Source organism: Cetorhinus maximus, chromosome 1 (genome assembly GCF_964194155.1).
Source record: "Cetorhinus maximus chromosome 1, sCetMax3.hap1.1, whole genome shotgun sequence".
In the NCBI taxonomy this organism is placed as follows: Eukaryota; Metazoa; Chordata; class Chondrichthyes; order Lamniformes; family Cetorhinidae; genus Cetorhinus; species Cetorhinus maximus.
The window spans coordinates 134,635,226-134,646,940 of record NC_135879.1 but is presented as its reverse complement, the minus strand read 5'-3'; the positions used below and the strand labels follow the sequence as shown (position 1 = coordinate 134,646,940).

Below are 11,715 nucleotides of genomic sequence, written 5' to 3'. Positions count from 1 at the left end.
ATGTTGCATTGTAGAAGGAGGGCATTTGGCCCATTGTGTCTGCACCGGCTCTCTGATCATTTTTACTTAGTGCCAATCTCCTGCCTTCTCCCCGTAACCCTGCACATTGTTCCTATTTAAATTATCATCCAATGCCCTCTTGAATACCTCAATTGAACCTGCCTCCACCATACTTCCAGGCAGTGCATTCCAGACCCTAACTACTCGCTGTGTGAAAAAGTTTTTTCTCACCTCGCATTTGCTTCTTTTGCAAAACATTTGAAAACAATGCCATCTGGATCTCGATCCATTTACGAGTGGGAACAGTTTCTCCCTATCTACTCTGTCCAGACCCCTCATGATTCTGAAAACTTCTATCAAGTCTCCTCTTAGCCTTCTCCTCTCCAAGGAAAACAGTCCCAACTTCTCCAATCTTTCCTCATAACAGAAGTGTCTCATCCCTGGAACCATTCTCATAAGCCTGTTCTGCACTCTCTCCAATGCGTTCACATCAGTGTGGCATCCAGAACTGTGCACAATACTCCAGCTGAGGTCTAACCAGTGTCTTATATAAGTTCATCATAACCTCCCTGCTCTTATACTCTATGCCCCTATTAACGAAGCCTAGAATACTGTATGCTTTAGAAACCACTCTTTCTACCTGTCCTGCCACCTTTAATGACTTTTGTACATATATACCCAGGTCTCTCTGCTCCTGCATGCCCTTTAGAACAGTATCCTTTATTTTATACTATCTCTCCATATTCTTTGTACCAAAGTGTATCACCTCACTCCTCTCCACAGTGAACTTCATCTGCCACCTATCTGCCCACTCCAAAAATGTATCAATGTCCTTTTGAAGTTCTACACTGTCCTCCTCACAGTTTACAATTCTCCCAAGTTTTGTGTCGTCCGCAAACTTTGAAATTGCCCCCTGCACACCAAGATCTGGATCACTTATATATATCAGGAAAAACATGGGTCCCTGGGGAATTCCACCACAAACCTTCTTCTTCTTCCAGCTCGAAAAATACCCATTTACCATGAAGGGTCATGAGGACTCGAAACGTCAACTCTTTTCTTCTCCGCCGATGCTGCCAGACCTGCTGAGTTTTTCCAGGTAATTCTGTTTTTGTTTTACCATTACTCTCTGTTTGCAATCCCTCGGCCAATTTTGTATCCAAGTTGCTACTGTCTCTTTTATTGCATGACCTATAACTTTCCTCACAAGTCTGTTGTGTGGCACTGAATCAAATGCCTTTTGGAAGTCCATATACACCACATCAATGGCCTTGCCCTCATCAACCACCTCTGTTACCTCTTCAAAATACTCCAGCAAGTTAGCTAGCACAATTTTCCTTTAGCAAATCCATGCTGACTCTTCCAAATCAATCCACATTTTTCCATGTGATTATTAATTCTATCCCAAATAATTGTTTCTAGACGTTTCCCCACCACTGAAGTTATACTGACTGGTCTGTAATTGCAGGGCAGATCTTTACAACCTTTCTTGAACAATGGCGTAATGTTTGCAATTCTTCAGTCCTCCAGCACCTCCCCCGAATCCAGTGAACATTGAAAGATTATTGCTAGTGCCTCTGCAATTTTCACCCTCACTTCCTTCAATATTCTTGGATGCATCTCATCCGGTCCCGGTGCCTTATCAACTTTAAGTACCAACAGCTTATCCAATACCTCCTCCTTATCAATTTTAAACCCTTCTAGAGACTGAATTTCCTCCTCTGGCACCATGGCCTGGGCAGCATCTGCCTCGTAGGTAAATACAGATGCAAAATATTCATTTAACACCTCAGCCACGCCTCTTGCCTCTATGTGTAAATCCCCTTTTTGGTCCCTAATCGGCCCTACTCCTCCTTTTACCATCCTTTTACTACTCATGTACTTTGGGATTTCCTTTTCTGTTAACTGCTAGTCTTTTTTCATAATCCCTTTTTGCTTCTTGTATTTGCTTTTTCATATCCCTTCTGAACCTTCTGTATTCAGCTTGGTTCTCAATTGTATTTGCTACCCGACACCTGTTGTAAGCACTCTTTTTCTTCTTTAACTTAATTTCTATCTCCTTTGTCATCCAGGGAGGTCCGGATTTGTTTGTCCCACCCTTCCCATAAGAGGGAACATGCCTTGACTGTGCCCAAACCATCTCCTCTTTGAAGGTAGCCCATTGTTCAGCTATTGTTTTGGTTCCAGTCCATCCTGCCCAGCTCTGTTCTTGCCCCATTGATGTCCATTCTCTGCCAGTTGATTATTCTTACTCTGGACTGACCAATGTCATTTTCCACCATCATTCTAAAGCTTATGATACAATGATCACAGTCCCCTAAATGTTCCCCCAATGTCACTTGATCTACTTGGCCCACCTCATTCCCAAGAACCAGGTCTAGCAGTACCTCCTTTCTTGTTGGATTGGATACATGCTGCTGTAGGAAATTCTCCTGAACACAATCTAGGAATGCTTGTCCCTCACTGTCCCTTATGCTACCACTATCCCAGTCCATATATAGGTAATTAAAGTCCCTCATTATAACTAGACTATGGGCAGAATTTTTGCTTCGGCGTGTGGGGGTGGGCCCTGCACGTGACGCGTAAAATGACACGCGGTGACGTCGGGCATGCGGCCGCCGAACTGTCAAAGGGCTGTTAAGACCATTAATGAACCAATTTAGGCAATTGACAGGGCTGCCCGTCCAACCTTAAGCTTGACAGGCAGGCGAAGAGCCCAAGCAGCCTTCATATTTTGCATGAAACCTCATCCACGGGCGGGATGAGATTTCATGAAGGTTTTATTAAATGAATAAAATTTTTTCTGACAATTCATAAACATGTCCCAGCTCATGTGACACTGTCACATGAGGGGACATGTCTGAATAATTTTATTCTTTCTTTTTTTCAAACTTTAAAACTGAACTTAATCTCCCTGAGGCAGTTCCATGCCTGAAGGAGATTTCTGCGCTCTTTCGTGCGCATGCGCAAAAAATCGCAGGTCCCGACTCTTCCTCCTCCCCCCGTCTGCACAGGTAGCGCTGAGCGCTACCAGGCTCACATCATGCTGGGCGGGCCTTAATTGGCCCGCCCACATAAAATGGCAGTGTGCAGCCGATCGGGGGCAGCAATCTGCTCCGTGCCCAACCGTGACCCCCTCCCGACCGGCCTGCTCGACAGAGAGAAAATTCTTCCCCACGATGTTTACACCTCTCTGTTCCTCTACCTCTTTCCCACTATCTGGTGGTCTATATATTACACCGAGCAATGTAATTGCACCCTTCTTATTCCTTAGCTCTAGCCAAATCAATTCTGTCCTTGAATCCTCTGACACATCCTCTTTCTCCAGTACTGCAACACTCTCCTTAACCAAAAATGCCACCCCTCCTCCTCTTTTCCCTTTCCTATCTTTTCTGAACACCTTGTAGTCAGGAATATTTAACACCCAGATCTGCCCTTCCTTAAACCAAGTCTCCATTATCGTCGCAACATCATAATCCCACAAGGCAATCTGTGCTTGTAACTCCCCAATTTTATTAACTATACTCCATGCATTCACATACATGCAGCATAACCCTGATTTACACTTCATTACTTGCTCCCTTACTCCGACTCCATCTATTAACTTACTATTCTCTATTTTAGTGTTATCTGCCTCTCACAGCATTCAGTGCACCCTGGCATTACTTTCTAATATTCTCTCCTGGTTCCCACACCCCTGCTAAGTTACTTAAACCCTCCCCAACAGCACTAGCAAAACACCCCGCAAGGAACTCAGTCCCGGCTCTGTTCAGGTGCAACCCGTCTTGTACAAGTGCCATCTCCCCCAGAGCCAGTCTCAGTGTCTCAGAAATCTAAAGCCTTCCATCCTGCACCATCTTTCCAGCCACATATTCATCTGTCTTATCTTCCATTTCTGTACTCACTAGCATGTGGCACTGGGAGTAATCCGGAGATTACTACTTTAGAGGTCCAGCTTGCTAATTTTCTACCTAGCTCCCTAAATTCCGATTTCAGGATCACATCCCCCTTTCCTACCTATGTCATTAGTACCAATGTGGACCACGGCCTCTGGCTGTTCGCCCTCCTCCACAAGAATGTTCTGCAGGCATTCTGTGACACCTTTGACCCTGGCACCAGGGAGGAACAAACCATCCTGGAGTTACATTGACGGCCGCAGAAACGCCTGTCTGCCCCCCTATCTAAAGAATCCCCTATTGGTAGTGCCCTTCTGCTCTTCTTCCTCCCCTCCTGTATAGCTGGGCTACCCGTGGTGCCATGGGCTTGGATGTTGCTGCACTCTTCCAAGGATCCATCACCCTCATCGATATTCAGAATGGAAAACCGGTTAATGAGCGGGACCTCTGGGGACTCCTGCAGTACCTACCTGTTTCTCTTGGGCTGCATGGCAGTCACCCATTCCGTATCTGCCTGCTTGCCCCTAACTTGCGATGTGACCACCTCTCTGAAAGTGTTATCCACGTAGTTCTCTGCCTCACGGATGCACCTCAGTGGCTCCAGCCGCTGCTGAAGCTCTGAAACACGGGGATCAAGCTTGTGTAGCCGGTGGCACTTCCTGTCCATGGGCTCGTCTGGGTCACGAGAAGTATCCAAATTCCTCACATGCCACAGGACGGGCATTCCGCTTGGCTGAGCTGTCCTGCCATGCCTCAACCTTAAACTTTTAAATCATTTTATTTACTTTAACTTTAGTTACTTTTATTTCCTTTAACTTACTTTAACATTACCTTTGTGCTATTAACTCTAAACTGGAGATTAGTAGAAAGTAGAAATTCTTCACCCTTACTCACAAATCAGCTCCCATTCCTGTGCCTATAAATTCTTACTTTCCCTGTGCTTGTTTAGAAGTTTACGTTTCCTTAGAAATTTACGTTATATATAAATTGGGATAGATTTCGAACAGGTTGAGCACCTCAAAACTGGGTTCCATGAGGTGTTGAGGGCCATCAGCAGCAGCAGAACTGTATTCAACCACAATTTGCAACATCATTGCCTGGCATATCCCCCATTCTATCATTACCATCAAGCCGGGGATCAACCCTGAAGAGAGCAGGAGGGCATGTCAAGAGTAGAACCAAGCAGACCTAAAAATGAGGTGTTAACATGGCGAAGCTACAACACAGCACTACTTGCATACAAAACAGTGGAGCAGCATGCAATAGACAGAGCGAGGAAATCTCACAACCAACAGATCAGATCTGAGCTCTGGAGTCCTGTAACATCCAGTCGTGAATGGTGGTGCAAATTAAACAACTTACAGGGAGAGGAGGCTCCACAAATATCCCATCTTCAATGATGGGGAACCTTGACCTCAAGGCAGCATTTGATCAAGTTTGGCATAAAGAAATCCGAGCAAAACTGGAGTTAATGGGAATCAGGGGGGAAACTCTCCACTAGTTGAAGTCATATTTAGCACAAAGGAAGATGGCTGTGGTTGTTGGAGGTCAATCATCTCAGACCCCAGATATTGTTGCTGGAGTTCCTCAGGATAGTGTCCTAAGTCCAACTATCTTCATTATCAATGACCTTCGCTCCATCTTAAGGTCAGAAGTAGGGATGTTCGCTGATGATTGCATAATATTCATCACCATTCATAACTCCTCAGATACTGAAGCAGTCCATCTCCATATGCAGCAAAACCTGGACAACATCTATTCTTGGGCTGATAAGTGACAAGTAATATTCATGCCATACAATGAGCATCTCCAACAAGAGAGAACCTAACCATCTCCCCATGACATTCAATGGCATTACCATCACTGAATCCCCCACAATGAACATGCTGGTGTTGCCATTGACCAGGAACTGAACGGGACTAGTCATATAAATATTGTGGCTACAAGAGCAGGTCAGAGGGTAGGAATTCTGTGTTGACTTACTCACCTCCTGACTCTCCAGACCTTGTTGACCATCTACAAGGCACAAGTCAGAAGTGTGATGGAATATTCTCCACTTGCCTGGATGAGTGCAGCTCCGACAACACTCAAGAAGCTTGACACCATCCAGGACAAAGCAGACCAGTTGAATGGCACCCCATCCAACACCTTAAACATTCACTAGCCTCCTCCACCAATGCATAGTAGCAGCAGTGTACACCATCTACAAGATGCACTGCAGGAACTCACCAAGGCTCCTTAGGCAGCACCTTCTAAACCTATGGGAGGCATGGGAACACCACCACCTGCAAGTTCCCCTCCTAACCACGCACCATCCTGACTTGGAAATATATCGCTGTTCCTTCACTGTAGCTGGGTTGACATCCTGGAACTCCCTCCCTAGTAGCATTTTGATGTACATACACCACATGGACAGCAGCGGTTCAAGAATACAGCTCACCACCACCTTCTGAAGGGCAATTAGCGATGAGCAATAAATGCTGGCCTTGCCAGTGATGCTCGCGTCCCGGAACAAATAAATAATAAAAAAAGAAACACCCAGGAGGTATAAACAAATGGTGCAAAGAAATTTCAAATTCTAAAGGATGTGTTGAAAAAGTTCAGGTACGGTCTGAATCTGTCTGGTGCCAATCAGACAGTAATGGTTGTAATATATGAGTCTTTCAGAATTTTTTTTAATGCCAGTCCTCAGAGATATTAAGCAGTAGCATTATTTTATTCTTAACTGAATAGCTATGTTTACCCTCCTTCCCTGAATTGCTGGAAAGAGTCATACTTGTCAAAAGAATGGAAAATACAGATTAAATACTACTTTCAAAAGCCGGTCTATTTTTATACATGTCAAAATGCATTATTCAACCTGATAAAAGAGTGAATAAGCACCCATAATGCACAAATAATAGAGTGCAATACAGGTACATTGATGTTTTCATGGAAGTACTAAAAGTGTAAACCTTGGGGAATTAGATGTTACAGCATCTGATAAACTATGATTAAGGGTATATTTTCTAGCTGGTTGGAAATCTAAGCTTATTCCTTCTAAATTAATATAACGGCCTGGATTTTGACCAAGTCGGGTTGACTCCTGCTCCGGAGCCCTTTAAAAATGGCTGTTGTTTCCTGATTCCGGGATTCCCAACTCCATTCCCGGGCTGCACAATTTTTCAGAGTGCCTTTACAGGATTCAGGCAACATCCTGTCAGAAGCCCACATTGAATACTCTCGACCTGGCCAGCTCCATTACGGGAATAAATATCTCCTACTCATCTGCAATTTTCATGGGGCTGGGCCAGGCTTTTACAGAGTTGTGGTTCATGGCTCCTTAGCGGAGTTGTGAACCCTAATGTACAAGAGGGGACCTTTTAAAAGGTATGTTCAAAAGGTTTGCATCATGCCTTCTACACCAAGTTACTCCCCCCTGTGTCTCCTCTTGCCCTCTATGCCAAGCTCTGATCCCTCACCCACCTCCATGTCCTCACGTCCCCTATGCCAAGCTCTGGCACTTCCATGCCCATTGACCCACTTTACACTTTCTAGAACCAATGGACACCAAAGTATAAAGTGGTACATTTAAAAAAATACATTGAAGAAATGTAATCCTTCAATCACTTTCCCCAATGCTTGAAAAAAAGCCTGGGTAAGGTAATAAAAGTCTCAGTAGTCCAGGATCTTTAGGGGAGAATCTTTGGCTCGGCGAGCAGCGGTGGGGCATGCTTGCCGAAGCATAAAATGACGTGGGGTGACGTTGGGCATGAGTCCCAACATCACCGCGCGTCATTTAGATTTTCAGGTGGGCGGGTGCGCAGCTGACTTGGCTGTGCGTCCGCCGAACCGTCAAAGGGCTATTAAGACCTTTTAGCCAACAATTAAAATAGTTAATGGAGCTGTCCGTCCAACCTTAATGTTGACGGGCAGGCGAAGAGCCTAGGAGGCGTTCGCATTTTTCATGGAAGCTCATCTACAGGCAAGATGAGATTTCATGAATGATTTTAAATTTTCTCAGAAAATTTTATTGAACTTAATGCACATGTCCCAGCTCATGTGACAGTTTCACATGTGGGGACATGTCATAAAAAATTTTTCAACACTTTATTAAACTGTTAAAACTTAAAACTAATCTCCCTGATCAGGGAGTTTTCTGCGCTCTTCCGCATGCATGCACGAAAGAGCGCACTCCCGACTCAGGGAACCCCATCCCACCCGCCGCTCAGCGCTTCCGGGTGCGAGTCACACTGGGCGGGCCTTAATTGGCCCGCCCACGTAAAATGGTGGCACAGACCCGATCGGGCCCACCCCCGCCCCTGCACAACCCCCCCAATTCTACCCTTAAAGTTTCAAAAACCACAAACCACAAACAGTTGAAACTATTTATTTCTATCAACAAAAGTTGACTACAGAAATCAGAGAGCTTGAACTATATTTGTTCAGGTGAACATAAAAGTTCTCATTTCACTTTTTGAGGAAGAGCAGTGAGTTCTCCCAATGCTCTGACTGAGATTCATGTCTCAAAGGTTTCATAAGACCATAAGACATAGGAGCAGAAATTAGGCCATTTGGCCCATCGAGTCTGCTCCGCCATTCAATCATGGCTGATAAGTTTCTCAATCCCATTCTCCTGCCCTCTCCCCGTAACCTTTGATCCCCTTACCAATCAAGAACCTATCTATCTCGGTCTTAAATACACTCAATGACCTGGCCTCCACAGCCTTCTGTGGCAATGAATTCCATAGATTCACCACTCTCTGGCTAAAGAAGTTTCTCCTCATCTCTGTTCTAAAAGGTCTTCCCTTTACTCTGAGGCTGTGCCCTCGGGTCCTAGTCTCTCCTACTAATGGAAATATCTTCCCCACGTCCACTCTATCCAGGCCTTTCAGTATTCTGTAAGTTTCAATCAGATCCCCCCTCATCCTTCTAAACTCCATCGAGTATAGACCCAGAGTCCTCAAACGTTCCTCATATGTTAAGCCTTTCATTCCTGGGATCATTCTCGTGAACTTCCTCTGGACCCTCTCCAGGGCCAGCACATCCTTTCTGAGATACGGGCCCCAAAATTGCTCACAATATTCTAAATGTGGTCTGACCAGAGCCTTAAAAAGCCTCAGCAGCACATCCCTGCTTTTATATTCTAGTCCTCTTGAAATAAATGCCAACATTGCATTTGCCTTCCTAACTCCCGACTCAACCTGCAAGTTAACCTTAAGAGAATCCTGGACTAGGACTTCCAAGGCCCTTTGCACTCCAGATTTCTGAATTCTCTCCCCATTTAGAAAATAGTCTATGCCTCTATTCTTCCTACCAAAGTGCATGACCTCACACTTCCCCACGTTGTATTCCATCTGCCACTTCTTTGCCCATTCTCCTAACCTATCCAAATCCTTCTGCAGCCTTCCTACCTCCTCAATACTACATGTCCCTCCACCTATCTTTGTATCATCTGCAAACTTAGCCAGGATGCCATCAGTTCCTTCATCTAGATCATTAATGTATAAAGTGAAAAGTTGTGGTCGCAACACTGACCCCTGCAGAACTCCACTAGTCACTGGCTGCCATCCTGAGAAGGACCCCCTTATCCCCACTCTCTGCCTCCTGCCAGACAGCCAATCTTCTATCCATGCTACTTCCTTGCCTCTAACACCATGGGCTCTTATCTTACTGAGCAGCCTCCTGTGCAGCACCTTGTCAAAGGCCTCCTGGAAGTCCAAGTAGATAACATCCATTGGCTCTCCTTTGTCTAACCTACTCATTACCTCCTCAAAGAATTCTAACAGATTTGTCAGGCATGATCTTCCCTTGATGAAACCATGCTGACTTTGCCCTATTTTATCATGCACTTCCAAGTATTCTGAAATCTCATCCTTAATAATGGACTCTAAAATCTTACCAACGACCGAGGTCAGGCTAATTGGCCTGTAATTTCCCGTCTTTTGCCTCACTCCCTTCTTAAACAGGGGGGTTACATTAGCGATTTTCCAGTCCTCTGGGACCCTCCCTGACATCAATGATTCCTGAAAGAACACCACTAACACCTCCACTATCTCTTCAGCTATCTCCTTCAGAACTCTGGGGTGTAATCCATCTGGCCCAGGTGATTTACCCACCTTCAGACCTTTCAGTTTTCCTAGCACCTTCTCCTTGGTAATGGCCACCATACTCACCTCTGCCCCCCGACTGTCTTGAACTTTGGGGATGTCACTCGTGTCTTCCACCGTGAAGACTGACGCAAAGTACCTATTCAGTTCCTCCGCCATTTCTTTGTTCCCCACTACTACTTCTCCAGCGTCATTTTCCAGCAGCCCAATGTCCACTTTTGCCTCTCTCTTACCCTTTATATATCTAAAGAAAACTCTTGCAATCTTCTTTTATATTACTGGCTGGTTTACCCTCATATTTAATCTTCTCCCTCCTTATTTCTTTTTTAGTTGTCCTCTGTTGGTCTTTGTAGGCTTCCCAATCACCTGGTTGCCCACTGCTCTTCGCCGCATTGTATGCTTTCTCTTTAGCTTTTATGCTGTCCCTGACTTCCCTTGTCAGCCTTGGTTGCCTCGTCCTCCCTTTAGCATGCTTCTTCTTCCTAGGGATGAATTTTTGCTGTGTCTCCCAAATTACTCCCAGAAACTCCTGCCATTGCTGTTCTACTGTCTTTCCTGCTAGGCTCATCTCCCAGTTAATTCTGTCCAGCTCCTCCCTCATGCCTCTGTGGTTGCCTTTATTCAACTCCACAAAGAGATTAACAGGTTATTCATTTTAGTTGTTAGTGGAATGTTGCCGTGTACAAATTGGATGTTACATCTGCCTATGTAAGAACAGCAACTGGACTTCAAAAGTAACTCACTGGTGGTTCGCTGCCACCTTCTCAAGGGCAATTAGGAATAGGCAACAAATGCTAGTCTTGTCATCATCATGCACATCTTATGAAAGAATACATTTAACGGAGTACCTTATGAAGTACTGAGGACAGGAAAGATGCTATATAAAGACTATTTATATTTTATTTTTTTCTTTATATATAACTAGCTTGTTGCAATTGAAAAGACTGTCCATGGCATCCATTCTGCATTAAATAAAAGAAAGTTAGAAGTTGTTTTTAATAGTGTTCTTGATAATTTCCCAGCTACTATAACTTAAGCATCATTTTAATTGCCAGTTAAAGTTCTCTCATATATCTGCCTGCTCCCCATATAGCCCGTACATCAATCTCTTTCTAAGAAAGTTGACAGTTTCAGGTCACCCAAATGCAGGTTTGCTGACAACTCCTGTCCTGGAAAGAAAGGTTTCGATCTCTAAAACTCTTTCTTTATTGATCTCCGTATTTACATGAATTGAGTTGTAAGAGGCCCCTGGAATGCAAAAGACCAGGAATTTGATCTCTGCAATAGTAATTAGGACATAAATAGGACTCTACTCAGTTGCTACCACTCAGGACAATCGCACAATTGTAATAAAACATGAACATCTATAAAGCAGAAATTAAGCAGCAGAGGCAACAACATTCAAAGCTGATCAGGTGTATAACAACCTTACTTTGCTTAAATTTCATGCAAGATCTTACAATATGAATACTCTATGGCCTGAATTTTCTGGTTGGCTGTGGGGGGTGGGGGGGGGGGGGGCGCCCACAGGCTGGCGTGGACCCGATTTTATGCCCACCCAGCATATTTCTCGACTCCCGAGGATAGCGGGAGTGGGCAGGCAGTGGCGGGCGTGCATAGACCACCAGGTCCAATGGCGACCTGGCGGCCTGTTTAAATGAAAGCCTGGCAGCTTTTTCTAGGCTGCTGACAATGGCAAGTGGAAGGCCACAGCAGAGGACTTCTGGTGA

General features: G+C 44.8%; 1 long non-coding RNA gene across 1 annotated transcript in view; it reads left to right on the top strand.

The window, feature by feature from the left end:
• Positions 1–1,040: 1,040 nt before the first annotated feature.
• LOC144683762 (uncharacterized) overlaps positions 1,041–11,715 on the top strand; it is a 1,025,508-nt gene continuing 1,014,833 nt past the window's right edge. Inside the window, exon 1 of the long non-coding RNA XR_013577332.1 lies at positions 1,041–1,099. This is a non-coding gene — a long non-coding RNA (uncharacterized LOC144683762). The remainder of the gene's footprint in view (positions 1,100–11,715) is intronic.